The sequence below is a fragment of the Sminthopsis crassicaudata genome, chromosome 3 (genome assembly GCF_048593235.1).
Source record: "Sminthopsis crassicaudata isolate SCR6 chromosome 3, ASM4859323v1, whole genome shotgun sequence".
NCBI lineage: Eukaryota > Metazoa > Chordata > Mammalia > Dasyuromorphia > Dasyuridae > Sminthopsis > Sminthopsis crassicaudata.
Window position 1 is genome coordinate 97,400,756 of NC_133619.1, and position 12,584 is coordinate 97,413,339.

Genomic DNA, 12,584 nt, shown 5'->3' on the forward strand with positions numbered 1-12,584 from the left:
TTGTTAGCACTACTGTCTATCTACCCAGGTTACTTATACCTTCGGAAGCTAATAATTAATGTGCAACAAGAAAAAGGTATTTACACACATATATTGTATCTAGGTTATATTGTAACACATGTAAAATGTATGGGATTACCTGCCATCGGGGGGAGGGAGTAGAGGGAGGGAGGGGATAATTTGGAAAAATGAATAAAAAAAAAAAGAATTGATCATCATATATAGTCTTGATATTGTGTTGATGATCTTCTGGTTCTGCTCATTTCACTTAGCATCATTTCATGTAAGTCTCTCCAAGCCTCTCTGAAATAATCCCACTAGTTGTTTCTTATAGAACAATAATATTCCATAACTTTCATATACCATAATTTATTCAGCCATTCCCTAATTGATGGGCATCCACTCAGTTTCCAGATTTTTGCCAATATAAAAAGGGCTTCCACAAACATTTTTGCACAATTGGATCCCTTTCCTTCTTTTAAGATCTCTTTGGGATATAATCCCAGTAGAAACACTGCTGGATCAAAGAGTATGCAGAATTTGATAGGTTTTTGAGCATAGTTTCAAACTGCTTTCCAGAATGGTTGGACCCGTAAACAGTTCCAGCACAATGTATCAGTGTCCCAGTTTTCCCACATCCCCTCCAACATTATGTTTTCCTGTCATTTTAGCCAATCTGACAGGTGTGTAGTGATATCTGAGTTGTCTTAATTTGCATTTCTCCAATCAATAATGATTTGGAGCACCTTTTCATGGGGCTAAAAATAGTTTCAATTTTTTCATCTGAAAAGTGTCTGTTCATATCCTTTCACCATTTATCAATTGGAGAATGGCTCGAACTATTATAAATTTGAGTCAAATCTGAACATATTTTAGAAATGAGGCCTTTATCAGATCCCCTTTATCAGATCCTTTGGATATAAAAATGTTTTCATAGTTCATTGTTTCCCTTATAATCTTATCTGTATTAGTTTTGTTTGTACAAAAACTTTTTAACTTAATATAATCAAAATTATTTATTTTGTGATCAATAATGATCTCTTGTTCTTCTTTGGTCACAAATTCCTTCCTCTTCCAGAAATCTGAGAGGTAAACTATCCTATGTTTTTCTAATTTGTTTATAGTATCAATCTTTATGTCTAGATCATGAACCCATTTCAACCTTGTTAGGTGTGGATTTGTGCCTACTTTCTTGCATCCTAGTTTCAAATTTTCCCAGCTGTTTTTGTCAAATAGTGAATTCTTATCTGAAAATGGGTTTTGGCTTTGTCAAATACTAGATTTATACTCATTGGCTATTTTATTCTGTGAGCTGATCAACTGATCAACTAGTCTATTTCTTAGCCAGTATCAAATGGCTAAGTACTAAATGCTGTTTTATAATATAGTTTTAAATCTGGTACAGCTAGGCTGATGAGTGTTAGGGAAGGGGGAACCCTCTTGGGTCGGCACAAAGATAGTTATGTGACGGCGCAGAGTCCCCTGTAAATGAATTTACAGGCCCAAAAACCTAGATTGATAAAAAGGATTTATTGTAGGGATTTGGAAGTAAAGTTTAATTAGTAAAGTTGAGGGTAGAGATAAAAGGGTACCAGATTAGGTCCGGTGGGCAGAAACCCTTGGCATGACCGACATAAGGATGCCGTGCTTAAGACTTCTGCAAACGTGGACTCCAAAGTAGCCCCTTTTATAATGGGGGCTCTTGGTGATCTTGAATGTGGGTGGAATCCCAGTCTCCTGGCGGGTTTTCAGCCAAGGTCAGCATTGAATAGAAGTCAGTGGGTTTAAACTGTGGGGGTTAGGAAAACTCAAGTTAGCTCAGATCTGGTGGGAGTTGGGGGACCAGGATTTGTAAATCAAAAGATCCTAGCTTAAAGGGACCTCAACCCCTATCAAGGCCACCGTCATTTACTTTTCTCTTCATTAATTCCTTTGAAATTCTTGACTTTTGTTCTTCCAGATGAATTTTGTTGTTATTTTTTCTAGTTCAATAAAATAATTTCTTGGGAGTTTGATTAGTGTAGTTTAGGGAGTATTGTCATCTTTATTATGTTTGCTCGACTTATCCACAAGCACTTTGTATTTTTCCTACTGCTTAGATCTGAAGTTTCTTTGTTTTTAAAATGGTATAATAATTGTATAATTTTCTACCTTGCCTAGATCAGGTGATAAGAACAGAAGCAGTATTTTATTTGATCCTGTTCAGGTTGAATTTTTTTTTTTAAGCAAACTGCTATTTATCCCAGGAATTATCCTGGGCAATGGACATCCAAAGACAAAATAGGATTATCCTTGACCTCAAGGAGCTTGAATTTTTGAGGAGAGAAAATAAGTACATAGAAACATAAGCATAAATATACATATTCCCTTGTAACTTTAGAGAAAACATTTAACCTCTGAGACCTCTTTCTTCATTTCTATGATAAAGGAATAGACTAGATGCCCTCTGAGGATCCTTTCAGTGATGGATAATATAAGCAAGATTATTTGGAAAGGAGGATTATTAGAACCTGGATAGAATCATAGGGATGCTTCATACATATAATGAAACTTGAGCTGAATTCTGAAAGAAGTAAAGAATTCTACATTGCAAAAGAGACTAGGAATGCCTTCCAGGAGTTGGGAGCAGCCTGTACAAAAATGTGGAGCTATGAGGAGTGTTGTTTGTAAGAAACAGCAAGAAATCTCATTGGGCTATACCATAGCATTTGTAAGGGTAAAATATGTATTATGAGAAAGAAAGATAAACTAGAGAGAGGATGGAAAGACTTCAAAAACCAAACAAGTAAGTATGCATAATCTCCTGGAGGTATAAAGTGAACAACCAGAATTCATTGAGTAGGAAGTGGCCTGGTGAAAACTACACTTAAGGAAAATAACTTTGGTGTCTCTGTGGAGAATGAACTTGATAAAGAAGAGACTTGACACTGAAATAACATGTTTTAGGCAAATGTATTCATACAGGTGAGAATAGATGAAAGTCTGAATCCAGGTTGGCTTTATGCAAATAATTTGAAGGGCATTAATGCAAGCAATATTTTGGAGGTAAAAATGACAGAATTTGACAATGGAGCAGATGAGAAAGATAATATTAATAAGTATGAACCAGGAACACTAGAATGTAATACCCCTAAAAGAAAAAGCCAGAAGAGAGTACTGCTTTGGGTAAAGGATAACACATTGTATTCCATATGGGTTGAATATGAATTGCTTAGGGATTACCCAATTTGAAAAAAGGCACATGAATGTGTGAATTCGGGAGAGCTGAAACTATAGATGTTGGAGTCATCTGTAAAGAACTGATAAAGTCACCCAAAGAGAATACTGAGAGATAAGAGAATCCAAGACTGAGTCTTGGTTATGTACAGAATTTGTGGATGTAATACTGATGAGCTAGCTATGGAGATGTCATAGTGTTTCAAGCATCCACCTCTTCCCATATATTTCCATTATTTTGGTGCAGGCCCTAATTACATGTTCACCTATCTTTACTTTCTTCCCTTTATAATTTTTCCTTCAAAAAGATGCCAAATGCACAAGTCTGATCATGTCATTCCCCTTTTCAAATACATATTTCCCTATTATCTATAGATGAGAATATCAGCTCCTTAAACATTAAATTTCTCTCTAATAGATTTCCAAACTGTCTCCCCAGCCTTATTTCATGCTAGTTATCTGTATCTGCTTTACATTTTAAGAAATAATGGATCTCAACCCATTTTTTTATTTTGTAAATAATTCCCAGATCTCATTTCCTGCATCTCTTCACCTAAAACAAACTTTCCTTACATGTGTTCCTGTTGCAATTCTGTTATTGGAGGGCTTACTTAGCTTAGATGCTAGCTCCCATATAAAGTCTTTTCTCTAACTGAAACTGACCTCTCCATTCTCAGATTTTTAAATAGCTCTTTATACAGAGTCTTCTACTTTGCATGAATCACATCCTAACTTAGAGAAAGACATAAGAACCAGATCTGTGATTTCAATGATACAGAGAATTTCCAGATGAGAACTCTCTCTACTAATGCAGGCTGCCAACTTCTTTGCAATTTATTTTCTTAGAAAACTATTTAATGAAACTATTTAAAAAACTATTTAAAGCCATGTCAAACAGGCAATTCTCCAAAATGCAGGTCAAATCAGATTAAAATGTAATTGGGGAATGTGTAACTATATAAAAATAAAATAAAACAAGATAACAATATGTCATTTTCCAAGTCAATTTGTGCGTAAGCTGGTCTCCTTATATAAAGTTTAGTTTAGTGGGTCCAACTTCTATTTGAGTTGACACTACTGGCTTTAGGTCACAGAGAAGCTAAGTAACTTGCTTGAATGACTGGGAGGTGATTGTGAACCACTACATAGAATTCCCAATCCCTCTATTTTTGTCCGCCTGCACTTTTTATTTCCTTTACAGGCTAATTGTATACTATTTCAAAGTCTGATTCTTTTTGTACAGCAAAACAACTGTTTGGACAAATATAAATATATTGTATTTAATTCATACTTTAACATTTAACATATATTGGTCAACCTGCCATCTGGGGGGGAGGGAGGAAAGGAAAAATTAGAACAAAAGGTTTGGCAATTGTCAATGCTGTAAAAATTACCCATGCACATATCTGGCAAATAAAAACTATTAAAAAAAAGACAAAATGAGTGAGAGGTGGAATTGAATGAAGGTCTTCTTGATTTTGATAGCTACTCTAGTTGTGCTGCCAACTAGTCACAAAACATATTTAATCAAGTACATATGATGATCTCCACTAATATTCTGTAAGTGTCCTGAGGACAGATAATATCTTTTGTTTTGGTATTTCCTTTGTGTCCCCAATACCTAGCACAGAGGAAATTTCAAATTGATATAAGCTTACCAGCAGGACTCCTACTTCTATTTAAATGAACTTGAAGAGAACAATTCCATTCATTAAACATTTTTCATCACCTATTTTGTCTTCAGATCTCTGTTAAGGGATAGGAATACAAAGGAGATATAGTGATACTCCCAAAAGCATATGCAAAAATATCTAAATGAGACTTGAATATAGATATATCAAAGAAGAAAAATATAGAGGCTTCTAAACCATTGGTGGGGTAGTTGAAGAATCCTCATGAAGATGAAAAGATGAATATAAAAAAAAAACTAGCATGAACTACTATGAAGATTCTTAGTTAATAGAACATGTATGCTATAGAATGTTTGTTTTGTAGAGATGGATAAAGAATAGAACATGGACTTTAATCATATGCTTATAGAACAATCCATTAAAAAGACTGGAAAAAAGGCATGCTTGAGCTATCAAAACAATTTAGTTCTCTATGTTGAATGGAGTATTCTACTCTCATTGCACTTTCAACTTTGTGAAGGATGTGAGTGATTCTAGATTGATTAACTGCTAGTCCCAAACTGGAAAGTGAGGATCCATTTAGTGATAGAGACCATAAATGAATTAAGCTTTTTTCTTAAAAGCATAAACACCATCTGGTCACTAATCAAAATTGAGTCTGGTTCAAGTAGGTAAAGATTTTAGATTTTAGTTTCACATGAGATTAGCTATCAATGCATTTCATCAGTCATAAAAGAAACGTCAACTATTTTAAATGCTATCTCACTGCACTATATCAAAGGAATCTAGGAATTTGTGCTTCGTTTCAGGAAAGAAAAATAAATACAAGAAAAGATTATGTTATTGGATTTATAAGCTAATTAAAAGTAGACTCTGAAGACTTTATTGAATAAAATGGAAAATAACTTTTCAAAGTTTAATTAAGATATTTAGTGAAAAGGTTTTGTTATCAAAACACATATGAAGTAAGAAATGAAGTTTCACAGTTCATATTAAATGAGTTTTGTATTTTACTTACATTGATATTTCTTCTGACCTCACTAAGGCAGCCTTTGTTGTGTTTCCAATAATTTCTAAAGCCTTGTTAAAAAAAATTTCCCATTCACATTTTATCCTTTTTTTGACTTCATTATATTAATTATTTTATTTAGAATCTATTATGGAATCATTGACTTTGCTATTGATCTGTTAAAAGACAAAATAGAAAAACCTGCCAGTGATGCAATACAAGGAACTTTTCTCAAGGCACAATTGATTGAGGGTGTCCCCTGTATAAAAATGAAATGCATTTCTGTGGATGCATTGACGCTTCACCATCTGTCCGATGTCTCAGATTTACTCTCCCAGATAACTTCATATTTCACCCTCTAGTCCCTAAAGGAACATCACTTTAAACAGGGCCACATGGAAAAACGCACTTCAATAACATTTGAAGGTCTTGCATTTAGCTGCAAGGGCCTCAAATCTAAATGAGCAATATGCCAAGAGAGCAAGCTCTACTTGGAGTTATGAAAATGGGGAAGATCAAATGCAAGAGATGTTATGTATAAAAAACAGGGGTTGTGGTTTTAAAATAGGATGATAGCAGTGAAAGACACCAGGATTTAGAGATGCAGCCAAAAGAAGTTGGCAGCCATCTATCAGTCTGCCTTGATGAAATAGGTATTGGAAATTAACTCAGGAACCCTATGAATTACATTCTATCCATGCTCTGGGCTAAGCACTTGTCAATTTCAGCTGCTATTGCAACCTATTACTTACAGACTACATGCCTGGCAAGCTAATAGAGGTGGATAGTGTTAAAGAAAATAGAAGAATAAACACTATAGAGCTATGCTTGTCACTGACAGAGCATACTTTTGTGGAGTCCAGCATGAACACTCAAGACTCAGACTATTCAGTATCTCCCAAGTGAACACTTAATCTTACACACCATCATTTTGTCTAAGGAGAAGAGTGTTTTTGAAGAATTCTTCACCAATGAGACACATATTTGAAAGCTTTTACTAGTAATACCAAAAAATCCTGTTAACTTCTTGGGATTAAACATTTTTGGAAGATTCGATTTGTTTTTGATGAGTTAAATTCTGATGATAGATACAGCATCAAAACTGACCCTGCAGTTGTCAGCTCAGTATTAGGCTGACACGGAGCTTGGTACTCCTAAAACCCACCACCATTGTTTATTTTTTTTCCTCATTTCTCATGAGAATAGTGAGAGAGAAGTTTGTGTCTGTGTCTGTGTGTGTGTGTGTGTGTGTGTGTGTGTGTGTGTGTGTGTGCGTGCACGCTCGCTCTCTGAAATGTGTCTTTGGACTATGCTTGGCACCTATCGGAGTCTCTTGGTACATACATTACTAGCACTAAGAAAAGCACATTAATGCAGCAGAACCATCCTTTAAGAAATATTCAGCCAATACTCAGGAGCTATATTGTATTTTTGAACTGATAAGCTTGTCTAACATTGAAATATTTTAATAAGCAAGCACATTCAAAGTAAATGTCAGCCAGTGCAATCCTGTGACTAACAGATGCTGGTGGGCATGCAGGGGGGAGAGAGAGAAGGGAAAATGCTGAAAAATCAAGCAAGGCCAAATTAGAACAAATGTTTGTCAGGTAAAAAGGGCAGCTCTTCATCTGATGGAAGGGATTTAATTAGAAAAGTCACAGAGAGAAGCTGTCTCAAAAGTACCAATCCCATTTTCTTCAGATAAGCTAATGAACCTCATTGAACTTTGTAAAGAATTGCTGAACCAATAATACAACCAAGCAAGAATCCATAAAATGTGCTGCAGGAGCCCTTAGACTAGAGAGGGCCAATTGTTTATGTCACTCTTCTTCATAATAGGAGAATATGGTGGCAAGTATTGCTTCGGATTTTTTTTTTTTTCATTTAGGTAGGTAATATATGTAAATGGCTCATAAGAAGAAATAAGTTCTTACTAAGTCCCTCTCATACATTAGTTTATACATTTAAAAAATTTCAGCCATGTGGTATATGCTATGTCATCTATATTATCTACAAGTTCATTGACTAATTCTTTATAAAAGTTGATTATGTTGTGTTTTATTTTCCACCCCACTCCTCCCTAAATGAATCAATAACAAAAACCTATTAAGGTACATATTTTGCATTAGACCAAGGCTTCTAGCATGCATTAAAAAGTAATAAATACAATTTTGTATTTTAAAAATGATTCTGCAAGAATGATGCAAAATCCTAGAGCAAATTGGTTGCAGAGAAATCTGAAATAACTTGCAAATTACAATAAAAGTAAGAAGATTCTTAACTCCTGTGGTTGGGTGATGATTCATTGCCTTGTTTTGTCGGTTTTATTTTCCTTATTGGTTAGCCTTTTGTAGAAAATTCATGTATTGTGAGGCACTCCTTGAGAGAGTAACAAAGCACCTATAGTATAGAATGTGACCAAATACATTGTAAAGTACTTTAAAGCAATGTTACCTGGTGTGGCTAACTACCAACTAACTTAGCAAGATTTAGTTATTTTTGGCAAAAGGCACACAGATTCATTGGGCATAAAATAAATCAATCAAAGTCCTACCTAATACACTTGATGTTTCATAGTACAGACCCAACATGAAGAAGTATCATTGTAACAGGATAAAATAAAGAATATCAAGAAATTGGGGATATTTAGCATAGATAAAAAAAGACTATTATTTCCAAGTTTTTTAAGGAGTATAACAAGAAAGAAGCACTGAAACAATTCTACTTGGCTTCAGATGGCTAACTGATAGTAGTAGGATAATCTGTGAAGAAGTAAATCCAGTCAAAAGGTATAAACTACTGACATGTGTTTGTCTATATTTCTAACTATATACGATTTGAATGAGAAACATGAAATCATATATTGAAGGCATTAATAAAATGATATTGGAAGGAAACAGGTCCACTATTTATAGTTGAAGAACAATATTCTACAATACAAAACATCTTTACCATCATAACATCTACTTAATCATTTAGAAACTATGAGCTAATTGTACTTTTCTTTGTGGATTATTTTAAAAATATTTAATGCAGTAAAGCAAAATTCTATTTTAAAAATTCTCTCCATCAAAAGCTCATAATATATTTCTCAAATATATGCAATATTTGCTCTCAAAATTAAAGATTCTTTAAGAAATCTTATAATAGTGATTATAGATATTAGTTATTAATATTAATAATTGACAGTATTAAAGGAGATACTTTCTCAACTATTGTTTACTGCTGTTATGAGAAGTTCAAGAGTAAAATCCTATTTTGAGAGAGATTCCTTATGGTAATCTACAGATGATTCTGTTTAGATATAGCAATATTCTAGATTACTGGTTGTATAAAAGGTACTCAATTATTTCTGTTCTCTTATTTTCAGGAATGGGGTTTTGGTGGTCTGATATGTGAATTTCATCTAGCTTCCCCTTTATCACTTAGGTTTCCTTGTTTCCACCCTGCTTCCTTTCTTTTTTTCCTCATCAGAATAGAGATTTAATTAGTGACAACTTGTTACAACAAAGATTTCACTTTTTGTCTAAAGGCAATGTAATGGCCTTCAAGTTATCTCATAGACTCTTTCTCTGATATTTTATTGAATGTATATTAGATGCCAATTTGTTAGTACTATCACAATAGCTCAGTGCCTTCTGTGAAGAAATTAACATTTCGTTCAATTCAGCAAAGATTTATTAAGTTTTTACTATGTGCAAGGCATGGTGCTAAGTTCTTTGGATACAAAGGTTAAAATAGTGCTTGCCCTCAGTGAACACATTCTAATGGGTGAAACAACATGCAAACATATATCTACAAAGATACTATATTGAGGATTGTGTGGAAAAATGCTATTAGCATTACAAGGATTGGGACAGGTATAGTTTTGTTGAGACTGTAAAGAAGCTAAAAAATGCTAAATAATAATTCTAGGCATGGTAGATATTTTAGAAATACCCAGAATTGGGAGATGGAATATCTTGTGTAACAAATTGCCTTGAGAGTTCAGATCTTTGTTCTAATTTAAAATTTTATATATCACTAGCTAACCCATGACCTTTTTTTAATTTTTGAAACCAAATTCAGCATACATGAAATATAGTTTAAATAACTGAGCAGGGTATATTACAGTTTCTATTATTAAATAGACATAGTGAAGAGATGTTGGAGAAAGAATGGACCTTTTAATGAGAACTTCTTTCAGTCCTTGAAGAAACAAGTATTACTAATAGGTTGTCTGAATTCTCTTTTCCCTGATGATTTTAGGGCCTAAATATCTATCTCAATATTTTTTCTCTTTGCCATAAATCTTCCCTACTTTCAGTTTCTCCTTTAATTTGATGCTACTATTTAGTTGTTGCCATTTTTTTCCTATAGTTCAATTAACTCAATTCTAGGCAGGTCCACCCATGATACTTCTTCTCAGGTTTTATATCCCTTAATTTTTCCTCTTGTTATGATTCTCTAAAACCATGTATGTACAGATTTACACACTCCTAAGCATTTTCCCCCTGCCTTCTGATTCCAGATATCCATAGTCCCATAGTTGCTTCACTTAACTAAAAATACCAGGACACCACTTACTTCTCATACTCCTATATAATTCTGCTTATACAAAGTCCCTGATCATGACATTCTTTTGGTAGATTTTCATTTCAAAGAATACATCCTTTTTTTCCCCCTCTACCCGTATAGGAAAAACCAAGTGATTCATATATGTCTCTTACCCAAATGCAGTTATATGGACAAATATATAACTTGTTTATAAGAATGTACATCTAAGATAAAAAATATGAATGGACACTGAGTTTAGTCCATAGCAAAACTATTAAGAACCATGCCTAAGTGGGGGCAGGTCAATTCTCCAAGAGCCTCCATAGCTGTGAACACTTGAAGGAGTTACAAAGAAGCCTTCCCAGATGTTCCTTGTGGATTGGGAATGAAATAAATTGGAGGCAAAAGGGAAGAGGAGAGAGGTCAGAGAACAGTAACTGCCTCTCAGTCTCCTTGTATCATCATCATGCTCTCACATGAAGATATCCATTCTTTAGATCTGAGTTAGACCTCCAGCAGCCATTGGCATGTGATTCCTGTATCACAACACAAAACAAACACAATTGCCTTCAGAAAACTGCAGATATATTATAGTGATATTGACCATTTCCTACAAAGGCCTATATTTTAATACCAATATTATATCTATGTTATTTATGTCTATGATACATGGTACAGTAGTTTGAAGAATTTCAATGCAGTATTAGGTAGCAGGACATGGAACAGTACATACACCATTGGTGACAGCATGTTGCATCACATAATAAATAACTTAAAAAGATAGAAGAAATTTAATAGACATGTTATCTAAAAAAAATGTAAATAATATAACAAGAATACGGATATTTAGTTATCTGTGTACCTTCAGTGTCCTCAGGGTCACAAGGAAGCAAGGAAAATCTTTAGTTCATTGTATAGAAGTCCAAGAATAAATTAATAGAAGATTAATCAGATGCCAATTACCCCTCTGGCTAAAACTCAATAATTCTTATAAATATGGAAAGATGCATACAGGATGGGAAGGCATATATGACAATGCATCATTGGAAGAAATGGCATCACAGACCTATATGAGTGTTCAACTATGGAGAAACTAAATGAGAACTGGTGTAAGAGACATCGTGTGGATTCAAATGCTGGCTCATGGTTATAGTATATAACCATGGGTGAATAACTTAAACAGTATATAATCTGCTAAAGGGGATGAAAAATGCCTGCATCATAAGAATCAATGGACTATTTATGAAGATCAGATGAGATAAATACATGTAAAATGTCTTATATATTATAAAAATAATAACAACATTTTTTTTGTTTTCTTTTAATTTGAATAGATCTTTCCAATCATATACATATTGTCTTCCATACTAGAGGTATCAAATATACCATCCATGGTTCATTATGGTGCTTATAAAATTTCCAGAAGCCTCCTGATCTAAATCAAAATGTAACTGGGAAATATTTAACAGAATAACTTTTAAAATGCAATAAAACATAGGTAACATTATATTTAAAGCTAAATTAATATGTGGCCTGCAGTAATCCTTATTTACAGATTAGCAAACATGTTTTCAGTTGTTTCACACCAATATTCCAGATCAAATGTTTATCTCTTTTCTCTAACTACAAAACTGAAATAAATTCATTAATAATAGGAACAGTTAAAATATGATTTCAAAATATAATAAAAACATGAAATCAGTAGTCTTAATATTGATATGACTCTGCATATCTTCTTGCATCTCTCTCTGCATCTTCACTTGTTTTAAACTATACAGTCAGGATATTAGAGTATATGCTCTCTAATTTCTCTTCCAGAAAAAAAAAAAATTTCTTCCCCACATCTCCAACATTGATCATTTTCTTTTCCTGTTACTTTAGCCAATCTGAGATGTATGTGGTGGAACCTCAGAGATGTCTTAATTTTCATTTCTGTGATCAATAATGATTTAGAGCATCTTTTCATATGCATAAAATGGTTTCAATTTCTTCATCTAAAATTTATTTGTTCATATCCTTTGACCATTTATCAATTGGAAAATGACTTGAATTCATATAAATTTGAGTCAATTCTCTATATTTTAGAAATGAGGCCTTTATCAGAACCTTTGAATATAAACGTGTTTTCCCAGTTTATTGCTTCCCTTGTAATCTTTCTGCATTAGTTTTGTTTGTACAAAAAACTTTTTAAA

At 33.6% G+C, this 12,584-nt stretch overlaps 1 pseudogene; it reads left to right on the forward strand.

Moving 5' to 3' along the window:
- Positions 1–3,051: 3,051 nt before the first annotated feature.
- Positions 3,052–12,584, forward strand: part of LOC141561896 (vigilin-like) — a 106,302-nt pseudogene continuing 96,769 nt past the window's right edge.